At 38.4% G+C, this 7,728-nt stretch overlaps 1 long non-coding RNA gene across 1 annotated transcript; it reads right to left on the minus strand.

The window, feature by feature from the left end:
- Positions 1-275: 275 nt before the first annotated feature.
- Positions 276-1,560, minus strand: LOC113064686 (uncharacterized). Its single transcript, XR_003278874.1, has 3 exons — positions 1,484-1,560; positions 1,336-1,392; positions 276-639 (listed from the first exon to the last, which is right to left on the minus strand). It is a non-coding gene; the product is annotated as an uncharacterized LOC113064686 (long non-coding RNA).
- Positions 1,561-7,728: the final 6,168 nt, after the last annotated feature.

Here is a 7,728-nt window from a genome sequence, read left to right on the forward strand (position 1 = left end):
TTGTCCCTCACTAACTTACGAAGTTCTCTTCTAAGTGCGGGATCTCTTACTCCCTCCACAAACTGGTCTCGTAAAGCAACTTTTAAATTTGCAACCGCATCGGGTGACTGCTTCAAAACCGAGTTCAATGTCTGCGGCAAAGCATGAGTGTAAGCACGAAGGTCTTCACCTTCCAACTGTTTTCGGGTTTTTCTTTAAAGGACTCACTAAGATAGGCAAAAATGTCTTCTGTTCGCTGAGGTTGATCCCCCCCCCCCCCCCCCCTTAAGCTAATCTCTTCCAAAGCGGCACCTTTCAATAGGGAAAGAACAAAGTAAGTTTGGTCTTCTGGAGTCTGGTTTCTCACAAGCAATACCCTTTCCACTTCTTCAATGAATTCATCTACATTTCTACCATCTTTGTTAAGATTGCCACTAAAAGACTGAATGTGGCGCTCTCTTGGCACATATATGTAAGACCTAGATGGCTCTCTACTTAGGCTGGCAATAGCTATAGCAATAGCTGCCATAGCTTCAGTCCCCTCTTCGTCCAACTATCCGGTCCCTTGGCCACGAACCCTTAGCCGACGTCGTCACGCTGGACACCCACAGGACAGTTGACAGCCTCCTCTCTGGGTCCCTGCAGCTCACGTACCCACCACTGCCGTATTCCAGAAAAAAAAAAAAAACATTAAACACCCAAGAGCTCCCAACTGTCAGAAACCCCACTCCTGGTACCAAAAATGTAACCGGGTGTAATGGAAGAAATATACACCAGAAGCAAACTATGCTTTTTGTAATCAGGGTTTTATTCTGACTGCTGTTTAAAGTAGGTGACAGCGGTCAATGGGAGCACGATTAAACTGATAAAAGTCTAATTAAGCAAATAAAGTTTGCCTTGTTCAAAAAGATTTCACAAAGAAAAAAAAAAGATTTCACCAATTAAACAAAAAAACAGAACTCATGGAAACAGTTTACAGCAAATTTGAGGATGACAATCAAATGTCACAAAAAAACTAAACTCAGTTTCAACCTGTAGATCAATGCACTAATCACAGACTATTCAAACTGGTATACAGTGTAATGTACTCCAACGGATTAGATGTAAATCCATTTCTCCAAACAAAATTTTTTTCAAGATAATTGAAATACGATAACACCAACTGGAATACGGCAGTGGCTGAGGTACAAGAGAAATAAAATCACATTAACAAAGCCACCACCCAAGTCTCACATATTAATCAAGCAGTATCAGAAATATGCTTTAAACCAAAGATTTATACTATATACACATCACAGATGTATCAAATAAGCATGGCATCAGTATTTTACACCATAAATCATGAAATGTACATACCCAATCCTTTACCAATCACCACAAGGTTCACTCGTCACACATGCACTTCAAATAAATCTATAACAAAAAATATACACACCAAATGTTCTTTTAAACTCCGCTTTACAACTTATTTGTGCATAATAAAGATATCATGAATAATATTTACCAAGAAAGAATATTATAAAACGCAGTAAATCCGCTCAATGCACACACAACCACGAGCTCCTCTGTACAATCAAAATGGCTTCTCTGGTCGCGCGCACACATTTCAGCGAAAGTGAACAGTATCGCGAGAAAAGAGGGATTCTTAAAGGGGCCATGAACATTTTTAATGCAAAATAGAAATTAGGTATATTTACACTACTTGGCTACATATATTAATAACTGAATAAAAAAAATGAGCAAAATAATAATGTTATTATTTAGATGTTGTTATTTGTTCAAATTTACATGGTTTCCTAAAACACTGTGAATGGAAACCTAGACAACAATCACAGCTAAGATATAATGTGTACCAATAACCGGTTTTGTTTTGTTGTTTTTGTGTAAACAGATATTGCAGATCTGGAGAAAAATGCAGCACTGCTAATCTTACCATCTTTATTCACAGAAAACATCAAGTTCCTCTTCTGTCTGGACAATGTAAGTTTTGATATGTCATGTCTTTGTGTTCGCTAACTGACTCAATGATTCGCAGACCCACTACAAACTCCCGAACGTATTCAAATGATTCGCGATCCCCAAACTGACTCAAATGATTCGCGAATCCGCTGTGAACTCCCGAAATGACTCAAATGATTCGCGAACCCACTACGAACTCCCGAACGGATTCAAATGATTCGCGATCCCCAAACTGACTCAAATGATTCGCTAACCCGCTTTGAACTCCCGAAATGATCCAAATGATTCGCGAAACCCGCCCCGAACCGCCGAAATGATTCAAATGATTCGCGATCCCGCTCCGAACTGCCGAACTGATTCAAATGAGTCGCGAACCCGCTTTGAACTCCCGAACTGATTCAAATTATTCAAGTTATTATTTAGATGTTGTTATTTGTTCAAATTTAAAGGGTTTCCAAAAACACTGTGAATGTAAACCGAGACAACCGTCCGTACTCCAGAACTGACTCAAACATTTCTGGAAAAATGAGCGCCCACATTTGAAATAACGAACTTGAGAGCGCAAAAGACATGATGTGTGAACAGCCCCTTACTTATAGCCGTGTTTGCTGCTCTTTAATTTAATTATTTGTCATTTGTGTGAAATTATGTACCACAAATTAACAGTTTTGCTTTATGGATTATATTTTTTTTATCTGTTGAACACCAAACATAAACAAAAAGAAGTTTTAAACTCATTATTTTCGTTAATTTAAAAAAAGTAAACAATTTGTTTGCATTTGCGCAAGCATATTCACGCAGCGCTGTCTCGCGAGTGCAGTGGAAGGTTTTGAATTCCAACGGTCAAGAAGAGATTGATCCCCGTCTGCTGATTTAAATTGATGGTCTGACAGAAATATTGTTGTGGTAAGTCAGAGAAATACATTCTTTTTAAAGTAATTTACTTTTTATAAGCTTTAAACCCATTAGTACCGTAAAACTTCAAATAATAGCCCGGGCTTCTATTTACCCAAATCGCCGAACTGCACCGGCTTGTATTTGAGACAGGCGTCTATAAGAGACAGGCCTTTAATTTAGCGTTGAGATATTCAAGCATGACAGTAGGAGGTTACCACATTATATTACGTTTTATATATAATTAATTTGAATGTGTTTAACAAATCATTTAATGTAAGAAATGTCTTTGGCTATTGCCAGCTTACAAAAAAATTATAATCATAAAAAACAAAACTATGTGACCGCGATGGGAGGAACAATACAAGTTAACTTATCCCTAAACGAATGTTTTTAACAAATAATTTAGTGTAAGAAATGTCTTATATTACTGGCAGCATAATGTGACAGCACGATGTGACAGCAATGGGCAGAACAATATTACCGCTAAAATCCATCGAGCATATGAACTTGTTGCCCAAAACATATCAACAAGAAAGAATGAAAGCTACCCTGTAAAACAATTGCAATCATGTGATAGAAAATTACTCTATTCATCACTATCATCATCCCTGCGATCCTCAATTACAAGTTCATTGGCGAATTCCTCCTCCACGTCGCTCTCCTCCACTTCTCCCTCTCCAGCCTCTGCTAACTCTGCCTGCCTTGCTTGCACTAAACACAGCTCTCGCCCAGATACGCACGGCTCTCCCTCTTTGAAACAATGGATAAGGTGATCCTCACTTCCATCAGAAGCTACTGTCAGGCCACATACCTAAGGTTAACACCCCGAAGTTAATGAAATATATTACCTCCTCTTTCTCCCTCGAACACACACGCGCCCGCGCAAGCATACCTTAAGGAATTTTTCAGCCGCTCCTTATCCAGCTCTCTTTGTATCAACCGAGAAATGTCGCTGCTTCTTCTGAATTTTGTTCGGCAAATTTGAAAACTGTCAGCTTAAAATGTCAAATCATACTTATTTATTTTTGTCTCCATTGAGAGAATTAAGAAAAACTGAAGACTAAAAGAAAGTTCGTTAACCTCTTTATTATGTTGCCATAGTGAGTCGTTCATGAACTGTTGTGTCTGTCACGTGAAATCTAATCAAAACATAGAACCGACGATCTGACGGGTTTGAGAAGATCAAATACAACCCGATACTAAAAAAAACAGACCAGGCCTCTATTTGAGACCGGCCTTTATTTACCCAAACCTGTCGTCACACCAGGCGTTTAAAAGAGACAGGCGTCTATTTGGGACTCGGCTATTATTTGAAGTTTTACGGTAATTAAGTTGTCAATGCTTCTACAGCGGATTTACACTAAAACACAAAAGAGCCTGAACCGCGACAGTGTCACAAGTTGCCTTACATCCATAAGTTTTGTTGTGCTTGTTGCAAACTGTTAAATTAAGAGTTTTCCGATCCTAAGCTTAGAAAAAAAGATGCAAGACTTTAAACTTTCCAGTACTCCTGTGTACTGATAATCCGGGTTCCACCCAGTCCCAGGAGGTTTGTCTGTTTTTTACATGAAGGAAATTAACACATTTCAAACTCACCAACTAGACACCACACACAATAAACAGAACCAAAATCTGTGAAACATCTTCAACCGTTTCAGTCCTCAGATATGAAGAAACAAACTCTTCAGAACTGTTGACAGATGAGCTGATGTGAGGCTGATCTGTAGTAAAGTCATGTGAAACTGCACCGTCAGTTAAAATAAGTGTTGATACGTGTGAACATCCACCTCTTTTTGCTGATTAATTCACACTCGCTGAACTTTACTGCTTTGAGCTCTAGAACATTTCAACTTCCTGCAGATCTGTTCAGTAGTGTCGTTTTCATAAGAAATAAACTGACCCATAATATTATCAGTGGCTAGAGAAGTTAAAAGTGTCTTAAGCAGCCGTCTTCAGCTCATTTGGTGTTCATTTCTTATCAAATGTCTCCGAATTCACTGATAAACACATTAAATGAATACAAACATACCAATATCTGTGCAAGAACAGGAAACTGCTGTAATCATATCAATTATTTATTATAGAACAGAATAAAATACAATACAATAAAATATAACATCATCTGCAAGATTAACTTCAAACATGTTGAGATTCAGACTAAAAATTAAAGATTCAAATTAAGATTCAGACTAATGAACAAAGTTCACATTTAAGCATTTGAGGATGAGGAATATAGAAATACTTTAAAAAACATAAATCAAAAGCTCTGTTCATCTCTCCTGGATCTGATGTCATAAACCAAAACTACAGCAGCAGCGGCGGCAGCCACGCCCACCAGAGCAGTGACGACCAATCGGATCACAGCTTCAGTAGAGTCACAACTGTGGACAGAGTCTGAGGAATAAAACATCAAACATGAATTCAGTTCAGAGCTCAGTCAATAATGATAAAAATATTATTTAACATCTGTTTTATTTGTTATATGTTTCAATTTTGCATTTTAATTCAAATCATGTAATTTATTTTTAAACGATGAAATCATTATTACATTCCAGATTCATTTTTTAATTTCTTTATAAGATTGTTTGTAAAATGCTGTACATTTGACATTGAATTTGTATGTTTGTTATTAGATCTCTCTAAATATCCTCTGAATATTATTAGTTTAGTTTCCTTAATTTTACTGTTGGTATGTCTATAAATCAATAAAATAACCACACAGACCATTAAGGGAAATATAACTGGTATTAATTTAAACTCGTCTCTCATGTGAAAATTTAGCACTGATTCATGAGAATCAGGCGTGCAGTTCTGTTATCCAACAATACAAGGGGAAATTTCTATCCCCTCACCCTCAAACAACTTTATACCAACTCTAAATCAGTTCTCTTTTCGAAAACATTCATAGGATGGCTTCTTTACATATTAGATAAATTCAGACATGCTCCGTCTTCTCTTCATCTCTCTCCTCCGGCGTTCAACCAGTACCATCCCATAACAACCAATAAGTATTTTTTACTTAAAGGGAAATTCCGCCCCAAAATGAAAATGTTGTCATTAATCACTTACCCCCATGTCATTCCAAACCCATAAAAGCTTTTTTTATCTTCGTAACATAATTTAGGATATTTTTGATGAAAACCGGAAGGCTTGTTACTGTCCAATAGATTGCCAAATAAAATACACTGTCAAGGTCCAGGATGAGAAGCATCGTCAGAATAGTCCATCTGCCATAAGATTATAAAGTGATGCAAATACTTTTTGTATGAGAAAAATTACTTTTTAAATAATTACTTCATTTAACGATGTCCTCTGTCTCTCTCCACATCACTGTAGTGCCGTTTTGGAGAATAGGAGCTGAACGCAGGCAGCATACGCTCTTCTGAGTAAGCCACACCACAAGGATACACTGTTTTCATTCAAATCAGAATCAGAATGAACTTTATTGCCACGTATGTTTACACATACAAGGAATTTGTTTTTGTGACGGAAGCTTCCACAGTGTAACAGAATGACAGCTACAGAACAAAAACAACAATAGAAGTAAATAAGGAATAACAATATACAAATTGACAATTGTATGTGCTGGTATATTATGTGCAAGTTTGAAATGTAGACTGTGTTAGATAAATACGTGTATGATTGTATAAATAGTGTGGTGTTTTCCACAGTTATTGTCAAGTGTTCATTAGATGGATTGCCTGAGGGAAAAAACTGTTTCTGTGTCTGGTCGTTCTAGTGCTCAGAGCTCTGTAGCGTCGACAGTTCAACAGAGAGTGTGCTGGATGTGAGGGGTCCAAAGTGATTTTGGCATTTATTTTGTTCGCTCTGGATGAGTACAGTTCTTCTTTGGCCTGACAGAGCTGTCAGAGTTTGGTCAAAACAAGCTTGCAAATCCAGTTCTGCTTCATTAGTCCAATCTTTTTGCAGTCCTTAATATAGATAAAGAGGGTTTTAGTCTCTGCATGTAGGTCAGTATAAAATGAACCAAACAGTGATCAGAGAGCCCCAAAGCTGCATGTGGAGCAGAGTGATATGCATCTTTTATTGCTGTGTAACAGTGATCCAATGTATTACTGTTTCTGGTGGGACATGTAACATGCTGTCTGTATTTCTGCAGTTCACAGGAAAGATTCACTTTATTAAAGTCCCAAGAATGATTAAAACAGAGTCCAGGTGTTGTTGTAGGTCAGTCTCTGTGAGCTGATCAGCAAGTTTCTGTAAAGCCAAGCGCACTTGTGCTTGCGGAGGAATGTAGACGCTTACGAGAATGAACGAGTGAAACTCCCGCAGCGAGTAGAGAGGCTTATAGTTAATGAACAGTGCTTCCTGATCAGGACAACACATCTTCTTTAACACTGTTACATCTGTACACTACCTTTCGTTGATGTAAAATCATGTCCCGATGGCACGCAATTTCCAGGTTGATTCTGCATCGCGGACTGCTGCACTGTCCGTATTGGCATAATTCAGCCAGGTTTCCACGAAACACAGAGTGGCAGAGTGTGAGAAATAATTTGTCCAGGTGAGCAGAAGGAGTTTGTCCGTTTTGTTGGGTAGAGAGCAGAAATTTGCCAGATGGATGCTTGGAAACGGCATTCGAAATCCACATTGCCTAAGCTTCACGAGAGCGCCGGCTCGCTTCCCCCGTCTGCGCGTCCTGAAGCTCCTGATCAGAACAGCTACACCGCCCGCCAGCTACTATGTCCAGCAAAACATCAGAATAGTTGAAAACCGAGTGGTGAATGCCCAGTAATTTGTCTCTGGAGAAACTGATTCTAGGAATATTACTAAAGAGAGCACATGTGTGGAGCACATGTGGGGGCCGCCATCATCAAGCTAAAGTATAAATACATGTAGAAAACCTATCCTTGTGGTGCAACTGACACAGAA

The sequence above is a fragment of the Carassius auratus genome, chromosome 47 (genome assembly GCF_003368295.1).
Source record: "Carassius auratus strain Wakin chromosome 47, ASM336829v1, whole genome shotgun sequence".
NCBI lineage: Eukaryota > Metazoa > Chordata > Actinopteri > Cypriniformes > Cyprinidae > Carassius > Carassius auratus.